Source organism: Corvus cornix, chromosome 1, assembly GCF_000738735.6.
Source record: "Corvus cornix cornix isolate S_Up_H32 chromosome 1, ASM73873v5, whole genome shotgun sequence".
Classification (NCBI taxonomy): Eukaryota; Metazoa; Chordata; class Aves; order Passeriformes; family Corvidae; genus Corvus; species Corvus cornix.
In genome coordinates this window covers 47,981,538-47,997,549 of record NC_046332.1, presented here as the reverse complement: position 1 = coordinate 47,997,549, position 16,012 = coordinate 47,981,538, and the positions used below count along the sequence as shown (strand labels likewise).

The following is a 16,012-nucleotide window of genomic DNA, read 5'->3' as shown; positions in this document are numbered from 1 at the left end:
CTGGGGGCTGCAGCAAAAGCTGCAAAGCCCTCTGTGCTCTAAGCTGAACAAACTCAGTCCCGTCAGTCCTCACACGGGAAATGCTCCAGCTGCCACCATCTCAGGGGGATCCCATTAACTCCCTTAGATATCACAAACCTGTTGATGTGTTTGCTCCATCAGAAGGCAACTGGATGCAGTCGAACAAGTGCTGAGTAAAGGGGATAATCCCTTCCCTCAACCTACTGACTGTGCCCCTCACAATACTGCCCAGGATGCCCTTGCCCATCTTTGCTGTCAGGGCACTCTGCTGGCCCATACCCAATTCACTGCCCACTAGACCTGATGCTGACCATTACTCCACCGCCAGCACTGGAGTTTACATTTGTCCTCATCATGAGGTTTCGATTCTGTGAGTTTGACCCATTCCTCCAGACTATCTGGGTCCCTCTGAAGGACACCACTGGCCTCCAGTATATCCCAAGTCCCTCTAGCTTTGTGTCATCCACTGTGTTGATGGGGGCACATTATTGCCTGCAGGTAGAGTGTGAACCATTAACTACCAGTCTGTGGGCCAAAAAAACAGCCAGTTTTCCACTCTTGCAGCTGTCCATCCATCTAGAGTGTATCCCAAGCAGGATATAAGGATTATGCTGCATCAAGCTGCATGAAGCAGCTCTGGTATATTATACCCACCCTCAAACTGAACCTTTATATGCTGCTTTTGTAGTGAAGCTGCTGATGTACCAGACATTGTCTCTTCACTGGTCTCCATGTCTGCTCATAGTTGGAAACCAGCAGCCAGACAGGAAAAGTGAGAAGATGTGCCCCAGTAAACTACAACTCTTACTCCTACCAGGAGGAAGGAATAGGCTTCATGCTTACTACGTCCTTCTCACACATACCAGGAGTTTTGGCATATTTTATAAATGAGGACATTCCTTTCCACCAAGACCCTGAACATTTCTGACACCTACCAACCACTCTGAATTTCCTTAGTGACCTTGCTGACTTTTAGAACACAACCAATTTGCTAAGTTACCACCCCTTTTGCATTGCTCATAACACATTGTCAAAAAGGTAAGAAATACAGTAATATATACAGCTTCTGATTAATACACAAGTGTTCTAAATAATTTGCCCAAAGTGTCAGTCACAAAGTAGGACAAACCTTTACAGCCAAGTTTCAAAAAAATCTAATTAATCATTTCCCCTCTGCATTTTAGGTGATGAGTCTACTGTACATATCTGCAAGTGACCTATTATTTCCCACAAAACAATCACAGCCCAAAGGAAGTCCCCAAAGACAAAGCACACATGGGATGTGTAGTCCAGTTCTTTCAGAAGTAGAACAAACACCCCAGACTGAGATTTTCTGACTATGAAATAGGTGAGCTTTCACAATTTTACCCAAGCTTGTTTCCCTTACATTCCCCGAAATCCCTTATTCACTGCTGAGATGTAGCACCAGAAAGATGAGCCTTCCCTCATGGGAAGTTACGTATGGGATCAGAAGTTGGTTTATAACAGACACCTAGTTTCAGTTTCAATACAGCTGTTTGTTTCTTGTGAAATTGCTAGTATTAGCCACCTAAAACCAGGTTGACTGATGGGTGATAAGAACACTTGGATCAGATGTTTAGAAAGTACTTTTATTTTACAATCTCTTCTTTAGTTTGTACATCTGACAAAGAGTGGAGGACACAGAAAGCTTGCTGGAAAATATGGCTTACTGCCCTACCACTGCAAGTGCAAAAACAAAGCATGGGGCTGCAGATGAAATGGGTATCATATGCTACCTTACAGTTAAAAGGCAGTGTAATTCTGGAGGCCCCCATTAGACTATGCAGAATCCAGTAGCTGCCTGCAAGAGGTACCTTGCATGCCTACTGTATTACTTACTATTTGGTTTTTGCTGAAGATGCTCCTTGGGGAAGACTCTTGCTCTGTTCATCAGAAGCCTTCAAAAGATATCAAAATGGGAAAACAAATAACAATTCACTCTAGGTCAATAGGAGAGTTCTCTGAATTACACAATATCTATTAAAATGGCAGTATGGGTTTTTCACACAAGCACCAGTCTAGATTATATCTGAACTACCTTTTCTAAGAATTTCTATTTTCTAGAACAGATTTTCTATTAATTTCATTGCCTGAGTTGCAGCTTGTGCTTCAGCACAAGCTTTGGGCCAATGTAATGCTGGGACAACTGAACACACTGAGCATCTTTCAAAGGTGGATGCAGTTCTTCCATGGCAGGATGAAGTTCTGGGTTTTAAAAGCCAGAGAAAACAAAATTTTCAGCTCAGAGGATTAGTGACTCCAAAACACTAAAGGATGCAATCTTTAGGACAGTGACCTGTTGACAGCTTAAGTGCTGTGTGCCACAGAGGGTGTAGGTAAATAACACTTTCTAATTTCTCAGAATTGTTTTGATGAGGGAATTATACATGCTTTGGAAATTCTAGTGGCCGTGGAAATTACTGTACAACCTCTCCTAGGGCAGTACAGAGAAAAAGCAATTTTAGTTTAAATACTCATAAAATATTCTGAGAGCACAGTAAATAAAGTAACCTCTTACACTGCTATCTATTGGATACACTTTACTCATTTGTTTGAAGTAGAAGTAGTGATGAAAACTGACTATTTATTCAAAAGAACATTCTGAAAACTTGATGAATAGAAAGTTATATTTTAGTATGCAGTTAAATGTTTTCTCTCTTTGCTTTATTTTACTATTTGCAGTTAGATTTCTTTACTAAATACTGCTCTTGAATCTTGTTAGATAGCTATTCATGCTCAAGACATAGGTGAGAGGAGGCACATATCTGACTGATAGCCCAGAAGAATGAGATTTTGGCTGTGAAAATGTGATTAGACCGATCTCTCCCCATCCAGAAAAAAACCCGCATTTATAAATCAAAGGTACTATATAATTTGGTTACAGGTATTCAATGGAAAAACAATCCTCATTCTCAGTTATATATTTCCATTTATATTTAAAAAACTATTGGTTCTGAGGGATGAGGAGGGTATCTCTCTATGCTTCATTACTCCAAGTGACACATGACGAATTATGTTTTCTGTGGACTTTCATAGAGCCTCGTGCAGAGAAGACTCTTTTCCTTCAGTGCTCAGCTGTTAATCCATTTTTTTACTGGAAGAGATGCTATAACAGAAGATGAAAAAATTGCCTGTGAGCATGTTAATCATGGAGTGATTGATGCTGCCATTACAAGAAAAGGTTATACATCCTCCTCAGCAGTTTTCACCACTATTTACAACACAGTGCCAGTCATCCAGACTAAGGACTGATCAATGCACAGACTTCAAATTAATTCAATATGAGTCCTCTGAACGTAATGGCAAGTCTGATAGCATTCACTTATTTTTATTTCCCCTCCCTCTTTCAGCACATTGCTGAAGTCTGAAGACATCTGACACTTTTGAGACTTTAGAAAGATATTAAGCTATTAGAGAGCATCCAAATGAGGCAATGAAGATGGGGAAGGGTCTGGAGGGGAAGCAGAATGAGGAGTGGCTGAGGTCACTTGGTCTGTTCAGAAGAGGAGACTGAGAGGAGACCCCACTGCAGTCTACAGCTGCCTCATGAAGGGAAGAGGGGGGACAGAATATGTCAAGTTTGATGGGACCCATCAGGATCATTGAGTCCAGATCCTGGCCCTGCACAGCATCATCCCCAAGAGTCACACCCTGTGCCTGAGAGCAGTGTCCAAACACTTCTTGAGCTCTGTCAGGCTGGTGCAGTGACCACTTCCCTGGGGAGCCCGTTCCAGTGCCCAACCACCCTCTGGGAGAAGAGCCTTTTTCTAACACCCAACCTAAACCTCCCCTGACTCAGCTTCAGGCCAGATATGCTTACTATCCTTAACGTTTCACCCTTCCCATTTAACAGGAGAACTTAACTCCTCAGTCCACTCGATCACAGTGCAGAGAGAACAGAAAAAATGTCTCCCAAACATATTTAGCAAAAGTAATCCCCACATTCTGCACCAGTTAATAGGAATCTTTCTTGGAGAAAGACCTTATTTGATTTTGCATTGTAGATTACGATGTCCTGCATATAAAGTTTGAAGCAAAGAAACACTGCTAACTCTTCTTTTTCTTATTTACTACTATGCACTATCCATGAAGTCAAAGGTACTCCACTTACCTTTTGCAACAGGCCATACAAATCCCTTTATCTGACAAAATATGATAGGCCACTTTGGCTTTCCAGTTCTCACTGCTCCTCACAATAAATCCCACAACATAGTGCAGCCTTAAAAAACCCTTTCACAATTCTATTTTTCATGCATGAGGTGTAATAATCACACAGAGAGAGGCCAAAGACATGCTTCTGCGTAGGGGCCTCCTCATTTGTATGCAGCAGACCAGATTCCCACCAGTTTGTACCTAAATGTCAGTCCTAATATGTAGTTATCACAGTAAGATAGCCAAGATGATTTATCTTAATCACAAAGGCAAAATATTACAATGTTTCATGGACAAAAAGGCACATTTTGACCCACTTCGTTTGAAACAGCTGAAACTATAAACATATATAATTTTTCAGTTGTTCTTTCATTTCGACAAGTTATGTGTTGCTGCTAAGGGCACTAGCATTTGAAAGAAAGGTTCTTTGGATACAGTCTCCTAGGAAAGCAGAATTTTTAGAACAGCAATTTCTTGTTTGCTGTCAATCAGGAAATGTCCATAAATGGTTCATAAAATCTTTTTGAAATTGAGGGTTGCAAATTATGCTTATGAGCACTGATAAAAACACTTCTAGATCTCAAGTTTTCCCTGAAGAGAGGGCCAAACAAACCCATAAAATTAATTTGCCATATCCCCCTAAATAATTACCTGGTCATCACCTTACCAAAATTTTGAGGTCAGTGTGGAAGAAATCCTCATATTCTCTGCACTGACCCCCTTCCTGGAGCCAAGAGACATGGAAACACACCTCAGGAAAATATATCTGCAACTATTAACTCAACCATTGTCTTCAAAACCCAAAGTATTTTAATAAAAATCCCAAAGGAATAAAAAAAAAAAACTAAAAGGACTCCCTGTCAGCTACAAAAATTGAGAATAATTAGGAACTTGGAATAACATTTTTCAGTCTCACAGGAGCTGTAGATCAATGCAGTATTCAGGAACACATATGTCCAAAAGCCCAAAGTGAATTTTAAAGAAAGGCCGTAGTTTGTCCGACAGCAAGAGGCTTCAAAACCTCCATCTCCTTCAAGAGCGTGGCTCCCAGCAAGGAGGAAAACTTTCCCAAGTGAAGACAGCTTGGTTGAATTGACCAGAGAGCTGCTGTGTCCTCAAACTTACTAACAACAGAATAGGCACCTTATCACTCACCACCATGACCTTCATCTGTCCACTTCCCCTCTTAGAGCCAAAATTGCCTTATTTGAGCAAATCAAAGGGATCATAGGATGGTTTGGGTTGGAAAAGGCCTTTAAGATCATCGAGTCCAACCATTAAACCAGTACTACCAAATCCATCACTAAACCATGTCCCCAAATACCACTTTACACATCTTTTAAATACCTCCAGGGATGGTGACTCCACCACTTCCCCAGGTTGTCTGCTCCAATGCTTGACAATTCTTTATGGGAAGCAACTTCTAATTTTCAGTCTAAACCTCTCCTGGTACAACTTGAGGCCATTTCCTCTTGTCCTGTCATTTGTTACCTGGGAGAAGAGACCAACTCCCACCTGGCTACACCCTCCTTTCTGGCAGCTGTAGAGAGCAATAAGGTCCCCCCTAAGCCTCCTTTTCTCCAGGCTAAACACGCCCAGGTACCTCAGCTGCTCCTCAGACTTGAGTTCCAGACCCTTCCCCAGCTCCACCGCCCTTCTCTGGACACACCCCAGTCATTTTACTCTTATGGAGCATAACCAATGCTACTTCACTGTATGAAGAAAGGTTGCCATCAATACTCAGACTTTGGAATAGGTCTTGATTACAGCAACGCATTGCTCACACCTTCATTTTACCTTTATAAGAAACAGCTCAACTGGGAACAAAGGCAATTCCTTTGAATCCAGTCTATAAGCTGTCCCCTTTGCCATTGCCTTTTGTTGAGCAGCCATTCTGATTTTTACTGCAATCTTACAAAAAAGGATTTTCACAGATTTTTTCATACTTTTAACAGTAGTTCAGTCATTTAAATCCATGGTAAAAGAAATCAGTGTTCCAGACTCCCAAAGGCCATCATGATTCACATGCAAAGTATGTCTGTCTATTTCACTAGTATTTCCTAAGAATAGTTACTATCTGCCAATTTACACACAAATCCATCACCGACAGGGAGGTCATATGCCAACATTGTATTTCTCTGCTGTCTCTAATTTAGATTTATAATAGTATTTTTTTCACAGATAAATACAAGTTGGCAAAATACTGGTCATACTGCAAGGAGTTTCATTTTCCTTAGGGGAAAGTAGATGCCAAATTGTGATGGAGTGCCAGAAGGCCATAAAAACAGAATTATAAGTCCACAGATACTCATGGTAAGTTGACTAAATAATTTTTTTTTCCCCTGCCAGGGGGATTATAGCTGAATTGCTGCATCTGCAAAATCCAAAGTACTTTGCCACTACAAAATTATTTTCTACTTGGGTCCAAGCTTTATGGTAGTTGGCTTCCCAGTCACAGAAAGTCATACATTATTTACAGATCTTTGACTATAAGTCTGTCATGAATACATTAACTGTTCTCTTACCTTCAGAACTCATTAGCAACAGGAACAAGACTTCTAATGCTATTTTCCACTATCTACCCCCTGCATATGCTGAACCTGCTGTGCCACTCAGAAGTGGTGTATTTCCAATGTTAGCCTTATTTTAAAGAGTGAATTGCAAAAACAAATTGAATATAAGGAAAAAAAACCATTAAAAAACCGCAAAGCACGTTGACCCAGCAGGTAGGTATCTAATCCATCTTTGTGAATTCTGCCTAGATACAGGGATTTATTGTCAAAACACTGCAGACTTTTTAGCCTCGCTTCTAAGGAAATTGACGATTACACAATCACATTGTATAGGCTTTCATCAATCCTTCCTTAGCCACCCTTGAACCTCTCGGCCAGTTGCAAGCAACTTTGACAGCTGGGTTCAGGGAAGAAAGAGGTCTCAGAGGCAGGAGTCCGGACAGGTCTTGTGAAAATGAGAGGCTGGGTAGGTACAGAAGACAGAAAGGAGTATTTTGCCCACCCTGGGAGGCAACAGCCTGTTGTCTGTCCCCACACACCTAACTCCCATGAGCCACAGCCTGGGCTGACATTTACCCACCAGGCTGGGAAAAGAGAGCAAACATGCCACGCTGCAGGAGCTGAGAGGGATTAAAGGATGGAGGACACAAACCCACACAAATCCAAGTTCTCCCACTCAGGCCGTTTGGTTTTTCATAACTCTTTTCACAGACAAAACCAGCGAGTGGAAAACTTATGTTTTAATTTGTAATGCGAACGTATATATAATTATGAAATAATATACTCTGCCAGGCTGGTAATAAGAAATAGGCAGAGTCTGGTCATATGGAGCTAAATGGTATAAACTGGAGTTATTCCACCAAATTCAGTGGAAAAACGGCAGTCCACCCTGGAAAAGATCACAGACCTCATGGAACCCAAGGAGCATAGGTGCGAAGTGAGACCAAGATGGGATGGGGGCCTCCCTTCCCTGCAGGTCCCAACTGCATGACACCATGGTTTGTTTGTGAGTCGGCAGGATACTCTCCCCTCCTGGGCTCAGCAGCAACTCATTCAAGTCCCTCGTCAGAGAGAGGGGCCACTGCCATGTCATATTGGAGCAATTTAGATGAGAACTGTATGGGCATTCTTAATTGCTGTACTTCGGCTCTGCCTTTTTCTTTTGCTATGGACTGCACAGACAGGCAAGCTTTTATAACTGTAAGCACATTTTACATATATATAGATATATATATATATTTCTCCTCAATGGTAAATTCAGTCTTATGCACTAAGAAAGCAGACTGCAGTGATTTGCTTTTAGCTGGTTAAGCAGTCTGAAGTGATTCAAAAAAGAGAAATCAAGGAAAATAGAACATTACTTCACTCTTCAATCAGTTTGCCTAGTTACAAGGCTCTTGCCAAACAAAAATGTAATATCTCTGCTAAAATTAGGGTATTAGTTCTAATTACCAGGCACACAAAAATCTTAAAATTCTGGAGCTGAACTGATAATGTTGCTATGGAAATAAGCTTAATTACTAGAGACCAGCTAACAAACTTCTCAGTGTTGCTATCTTTACAAGCTACCTCCGCTCCTGAAAATTTGTGGTTTTTTCCCTCCCTCAAATGCGACTAAATATCTCTAGTGTTAACAGTAATTAAATTCAGACATTCCCAGTCTGAGGCTATTCTGAGAATTGCTTGACAGAGGCTAAGGCAAGAGAAACACAAAGCGCAGTGCTTCAGTGTAACCATTCCAAACAGTTAAAACCACATTTTTATCAATGTACTAATTCAAACACACCAGGCAATGCAAATTCCCCCTGTACATAACAATGAATGCATGCATGCTCATCCCACACATTTTTTCCCCCCTCAAACAGGAGGAAAATTTGTGAGAGGGAGAGCCACACAGCAGAGGCTTTTCCTGCAGTCCTCAGACTTTGGTTACCAATTACTCCTTATGAATACATAAGTGTGCGTATGGAGACACATGTGCATATGAATATATGCATGTGAATGTATGCACACAAGAAAAAGATCATTCATGAGGAGACTCTGGCGTTTTGCTTTCCCACAGCAGGAAGCCCCATGCTTGAGCTCAGGCGCTGAGGAACGGGCAGCTCGCAGGGCAGAGGAAAGGCAGCAGGGCTCGTGCTCCAGTGTGACCATGACTCCACATGCTGGACACTGCAGGGTAAGGGCTCCACAGGGGATAAGCTGGTTTTGCTGGGGACAGAGGGGGCAGAAGACAGGCAGGAGGCCCTGGTCCAATCCAAGAATTGCCCAGCTGCAGCAGCTGAGACAGAGCTGGCCCAACAGGTCTCACATATCCCAACAAGAAGGACCATACTCCCTGCCCCTTCCTGAAGGGACTTTCATTCACTGGGCGTGCCTACTCATCCTGCTCCAAACATGGCCATGCCTAAGCCCAGCTGGGGCAGAAACACATGATGAACACAACCCACTGGCTACCAGGCCACAGGCAGCAAAATGCAGGTAAGTCAAAGCAAACTCCACAAACACTCAGCGTGTGCTTTCCTTTCCAGCACTTGGAGGTAGTCTGCTGGAATTTTTTACCGATAGAAAATGAACTCAAATTTATCAGATAATTTATACACCATGAATAATTTAAGCAGTCTTAATAAACAGCTGAAATCAGAAAACCTACAAGGAGAACATTTTACAATATTCTTTGTTGGTGGCCTGCAATACAAACTTGCTTACATCCAATCTGACAAATGTCACTCTGCTGACTTTAGTTTAATTACTCCTAATTTATACCAGTCTGAAAGCAAAATAATTTGTTTAATTTCCCAAAGGATAAAAATACTGCTCAGTTCAGAAACATGAGCTTTTTAAAGGATTCTTCGTTCATATTATTTTCCCAATATTTTCTTAAATCTATTTAAAATCAATGCATGCTTGCTGAATTCTACACGGTAATAATTCAGAGATAATTGCTCTCAGAATAACTTTACCAAAAATTGAAACAAAAATGACTCTAAAATTCTGACACTCTGAAACCACATTTAGATTGCAGAAAACATTTTCAAATTGGTTCAGACTTGAGAAAACACGTATGCTAGTTACTACATATTTTTTCCTTGGTGAAACCGCAGAAGGTACATCAGTTCTTGGATTCACAGAACTTAAGCCCAGAGGAATGAACCAATTATCTGGTCTGACCTCTGTATATGAGGAGTTATTAGATTTCATTCATTAGCTCCTTTATTGAGCCATAGAAGTGGTGACTTACTTCCAGCTGGAATTTCAATGGTATCAGCTTTCAACTGTTAGTCCTTGACAGTCCTCTCTTCACCAGTCTCTTACTGTCACTATCCCTTTATGGCTGAGTTTATATATGACATCAAGTCACCTCTCAGGCTTTCTTTGAGGTGTTCAGTGCCTGTGTTTTCTTATTTCCATGGTTCCTTTCTGCACCTTCTTCAGTTTTTGATGTTCTTTCTAAAACAAGGATATAAATTCTTCAAAGAAAGGCAAAAAAACCATCTATTTTTTCTGCCTTGTGGTTTATACACCCAGAGACTAAAATCAGCATCTGGCTATAACCTCACTCAAATCCTTCAGCTTCCCACCAAATATTTGAGGATAGCAAAAGTAGCATCACATAGAACTTGTTTCTGTAGCCAGGTGGATTGCTTCAGGCTAATTGGCCTCACTAAACATAAGCAATGCCTCTTCCTCTAGCTTAGGCTTCCTAAAGGAAACTCGGTGTCTATCTGATGCAGAGGATAAGTTCTGCTGGAGCCAGTATTGAGTATCCCACACAGACGTGGGATCTGTGTGATACGAAACAGACTCTGAAAATACATCTGCAGAGTTCAACTTCCTATTGTTTTTAGCAGCACAATTGTTGACATCAGTGCAAAAAGCAGGTGCTGCTTGAAGAGTCCAGCAGTGTCAGCAGCCACTTGCACTGGGGTGCTTCTAGCAGCAAATCCCCTCATTTGGCCCAGAGAGGCTGCATGTCCTCCATGGGAAAGGAAGAAACACAGCTGATGTGATCTTCATTACTTCAGCTGCTGCTCCTGGAGCAAGTGCTTAGGTCACACACAGCACCCTGCAGATTGCTGCCTCAGGATAAATGGTCAGGAGAACGACGGATGCACCAGCACATCAAGTGCCAGAAGAGGCAGAAGGCAGGCTTAAACCACACCAGGTGCAATGCAGAAATCTTCAGGTTAACTGTTCATAAGCTACTTCTGGACTCTCCTGAGACACTTACTAGCTTATTACTTACTTATTAGCTTATTTCTTATTAGCACGCTAATGCAGCTCTACAACCTGGGGGACTTGCTGTGGTGGGGACATCCAGTACATCTGTGGCAGCAGCTAAGGGAAGGCCCAGCCCTCTCACAGGTCTCACAGGAAATGTGCCCCAGTAAATAAGGGGCAGGCAAACCCATCCTTGAAGGAAGCAAATACCACCTGATCTCCCCACCATGGCCAGCCCAGAGAAAGTCTGTAATGAGCTCTCCAAATGTTTCCACTCACATGGCTGTAAGGAAAAGAGGAGCGAGGCACTTTCCTCTTCTCAGCAGTCACTAATACACTGAGACAAACAGTGTGTCCTCCATGCCAGCTTCCAAGACAGATGTAAAGCTATATCCATAGTCTGCAGGTGCATGACATGCACAGCAGCTCTGGAGACAGGGCAAAAGTGACAAGGCTGCAGCTGTTCAGGAAGGGACATGCTGGTCATGCTCCATCCCCACCAGCAGCCATCCTGCCCCATGCCACAGTCCCCAGACCTCTGCAGAATAAACTCTGCCAGCACAGGTAAGGGCACCCCAACCCAAAAATTAATTCTGAGTAACCTGCTCCAGCAAGAAGCATGTGATGTGACTTCCCAGCAAGGTATCAGTCAGGTTTGAGTCGTGCGTTCCTCTTTCAGGTTTGTTTCTGCTAACACTGCCAGCCAGCCCTCAACTGCTCACACAGACCTCCTCTCAGCCTGTTCCCACAAGAGCAGCAGTGACCCAGGCTCTGCACTCAAGCTGGGAGTCCTTGCCCTCTCTGGAGGTGCAGCAGCTCCACCTGCTCCCTCCTCCTTAACTCTCAGCTCCCACCATGCTGCTCAATGAGAAATGGCACCACTCCCCGTGCATCCCGAGGGCAGTCCCTAGGGACAGCACAGCTTCTTGTGCAGTGCCTACTCGCACGAGTGGCGTCTCTGCTTTCCCTGGGCACTCTCCTCCAGCCTAATTGTGCTTTCCCAGGGGGAAAAAAGTGCTGCAGTGAGGCAACTGCAAAGTAACAGAATGAATACAGGATGGGAAGGGGATGGGGGGAGTAAAACTGTGTCTTTAACCTTATTCTTGACTTGTATGTGGCTTTGAGTGCTCCACTATGCAACTTTAATAGAGTTTCCCTGCAGTGGGGTTACATGGACCCATGCAAGCACCTGCAGCGTCAGCAGACTTGGAGAGGAGGATGGAGCACGCCTGCTTGGAGACTTTTCCACAGAAAAGTTTCCAGGGCTCTGATATCCCCACTGAGATGACAGGGCACCAATCTTCAAAGGCTCTTCTGAACTGCCTATATGGAGCTGAGTTTATTTACTTTAAGGACATTCATCCCCTACAGCCAACAGGGAGCACAAGGGCTCAAGCTGCTACAAGAAAAAGGTCTGCTTGCCATGACCTTGCATTCCCTGAAATTGTTGGAAATCTTTCTGAGACAGCTTGGAGCAGTGCACTGGATCAGGCGGCTAATTATAAAACTTGACTTACTTTGCAAGCGTACCTGACTCCCATGGAGAGTGACAGCAGGGCTCATAGGATTTGTATTGTGTACAAACATCAGCTGGTTTTCAAATGATCATTAATATCATTTCCCCAAAATTTGTAGCACACTGAACTCCCTGCTGTGCAAACATGATCAAGCCATCAGGTTCAAAGTTCCATATGCTTCCCACCTTCCCAGGGAAGCATCTTAAAAATCACTTTAAATGTTAACATTTCCTTTTCCACTTTCCTCTCTCAAAAATATTGTTTAGTGAATCTGTAAAACCTCTAAAATCAGGTTGTCATCTTTGGACATAGGCCATGTTTGGAATTTCTCATCTAGAAAGGCAAATGTTTCACTAAGTTCTGGCCTTCTAAATCCAGGAAACTGTGTAATGAAAACTATTTTACAATCTTATCTATGGTTGTTGCCTCCTATATACTTTATAGTTGACATCTTTATAATACAAGGGGATGTAAAATATATTCACCTAGATAGTAGTCAGTCAGTCAAAAAAGGACCACCACAGCATAAGTCCACAGCAGATTTTAGCTTCTGCCTGTCCCAGAGAATAATAGCTGGCTGTCTGGCTCTGCAAGTAATGGATTACACATGCACACACACAAAACACAGACACCTGTCCAAAACTAGTGGTCTGATTCTCTTAAGAAAATGTGGGCATTCCCTTAGGCTAATTTTTTTTCCCTGTATCTACTTGCAAAGTACTAAGCAGAATATGTGATATTGGAAACTATTACATTCTGAATGACTGATGTAATTTCACTTGAGTCTTACCACGACCTCTACATATCCCCAAACCCAAGGCCAATTTAACCAAATGCTCTGCTATTCCATTCACCTGTGAAGATGCTTCCCAGATGAATTTGCAAGTCCTTTAAAGCATCGTTTCATGAATTCCCTGGTTGCCACCCAGTTCAGACTCAGTACAGCACTTCCATTACTGCCCAGTCAAACAGCAGATAGTGTTTGCAAATGTTGTTAATGATAGTGTAATACCCTATATGAAGAAGAGTCAAATGTAATATGCCAGAACTCATCCCAGCCTGACAAGTAACACTAGCTAACTACAGCAAAAGTGACATGTCATCTAAGTGCAAAGTACTTTCAAGAATGTCTTATTAAGGCACACAGTGCAGTAGCTCAGAAGTTGCAATCAGTGGTAGGATGCTTGCCAGCTCAGACTCTGGCAGGTGAGTTGGGAGCTACGGACTTGGCTGAGGAGCCTGCATGAGCAGCACAGAGCACTGCTGCTCAGGGATGGAGCAGCTGCCTTGGAAAGGGAAGACACAGAGCTTAGATGGAGATGGAAGCATGCCCTAACTGGCCTGGGCTCACAGCCCCTGGAGGCAGTGGATTTTGGAGCAGGGAGAACGGGCACTTGATCAATTTTGACTAATGATGACACAGAATCTGAAGAGTTATGGGATGAAATTAAGGGGTCCCCACACAGCCACTCAAAAGTCCAGGATGGACATACAAGCACCTGTGCCCACAGCACATGTGCAGCCCCTCCTGAGTGCTGTGGTGGCAACAGCCTTCCGGGAACTGAGGCCACATAAGACCAGCTGTGAGCACTCATGGTGCCCTGAACAACAAAGCAGGAGAGGATATACCTGGGCAAACCAAGACACAGGGAGTACTTGGTTAAGTCTAGCCCCTAGATCTCTTTCCTTCACAGAGGAAGAGTCTCAAAGAGCAGGCTGCTGCATTTTCTTTAATTCCAGTGCTTGTCTGCAGTATTTATTTGAAAGACCCTCTTGATGAGTGAAGAACAAGGAGAACGATGGAACCATAATAGTGACCTCTGCTTGAGGGAAAGAAATAATTTTGATCAAATGGGTCAGAACTGTTTTTCAGCAATGTTAACCTCTATCTTGTATGGATGTCATATAAATACCCGGAAGAAACAAGATGCTTATTAATGATCAAAACTTTCCAGGCTTTCAATTAAGGAACAAAAGAAAGTGCTAGCTAGTCACACCTACATCCTCTGAAAGATTCCAAAGAGGGGAGAAATGATAGGACATTTCCAACCTTTTTTGGATAAAGAAATTGAGAACAAGAAAACTAAAAATCTTTCAAGTGACTTTGAATACTCCTGATGAAACAAAAGCAAGTGCAAGTCAAGCCTGAAGGATTTATTTTCTATCTTGCTTCTGGAGTTGCCTCAATCAGTTTATTTTTTTTTTGCAGAGATCAGAAATACAAATAAAGAAATTAGGAAGAAATCTAGCAAATGTTGTCAAGTTGTTTTCAAAACCAGATCCCAAACTGTATCACTGGATCACTGCTTTCATTACAAATGCTTCATTCCAGGAGCTCACACCTTTCCATTATTCAAATGAGACCTAACTTGCTAGAAGAGGACGGATATCCATCACACATTTTTTATTCACACATTTTCTTTCCAAGAGGCTGCTCTGAAACAGCAGATATGGACCCCAGAGTAACCAGGGAAGAGATGTGCCTCCATTCCTCCTCTCTGCCTTGCAAGGTCTCCTGAGACTCTCAGCACAGGGAGATTTGGACACTGTGCTTTGCACAGAGCCCCTCCTTCAGGCCTCTCAAGTACCACGACAGCACATGAGCAGAACAGTTGCTGTCACCCATTCATTTACTCAGGATGAGACCTTTTACCCTTCCAGGATGTATATTACCAGCTGTCAAGTGGCAACAACAGCACTCAGCTCCACATTAGGAAGATGCATCATAGAAATGTTAATCAATTCTAATCAATATCAGGTCCTGTGTCTGAAATGAGCTGCTGGCAGAAAAACGGCAGCAGCAGAGCTGAGGTTCTCCAGCAAACACTTAGGGTACAAAGGGAAAAGCAGTGGCCCCAAAATATCCTTCACATTTAAAAGGATGCTGGCAGGAGTGACGCTGAGGAGCTCTGGCACAGCGGGTCCCAACCTGACCAGCTGGCAAAGAGAATGGGTTTTGGTTTCCAGTGCAATCCACACAATCATTTTCATCAAACAAGATCCCATGTCAAGTTTTCCACCCTGTGCTCTCCCTGTACTGCTGGGACCCTCAGCACTGACACCAGGGAAGCATCTCCTATGGCAACCCATTCCAAACCCATGGAAAACAGACCACGTGGTACATAGGTGGATTTGAACCCCTGAAAACACTAATGGCTGTTTCATTTCAAGAAGGGGAGAAGACAGGCTGAGAAGAAAGGTTCACTATTCAGTGGAGGAAATGTGGCATGGCCCAAAACTGAATGACAGAAATACAGGGCCAGTAAGATACGTATTTTAAAAATAAGCTATTGCTAGCAGAACAACTCCAAACACGATTCCAGGAAGGAACACAGAGCACCCAGACACTCACAATACACTTCACACAGTACACTGATGGACAATAAACCTCTCTGAGCCAAAACAACAAATTGGATGGGGCTTCCTACATCTTTCAAGGACCACCAGCTGCCATCTGTATGTTTCCATATTCATCTATCATAATCTCATACTTATTGTAATTGTCACAAGCTTCATGAGAACACCCCTCACAGTGATCCCAGTCTGTCTTCCACATAAAAATCAATG

At 42.8% G+C, this 16,012-nt stretch overlaps 1 protein-coding gene across 4 annotated transcripts in view; it reads right to left on the bottom strand.

Annotated features, from left to right (window-relative positions):
* Positions 1-16,012, bottom strand: part of MTUS2 (microtubule associated scaffold protein 2) — a 269,885-nt gene that overhangs the window by 211,546 nt on the left and 42,327 nt on the right. The window contains exon 1 of one of the 4 annotated variants that reach the window (XM_020584695.2): positions 1,882-1,924. The exons of the other annotated variants lie outside the window; for them this stretch is intronic. The gene's annotated coding sequence lies outside the window, so the exon portion shown is untranslated. Of the gene's footprint in view, positions 1-1,881; positions 1,925-16,012 lie in introns of those variants that run through there. 4 annotated transcript variants of the gene reach the window in all.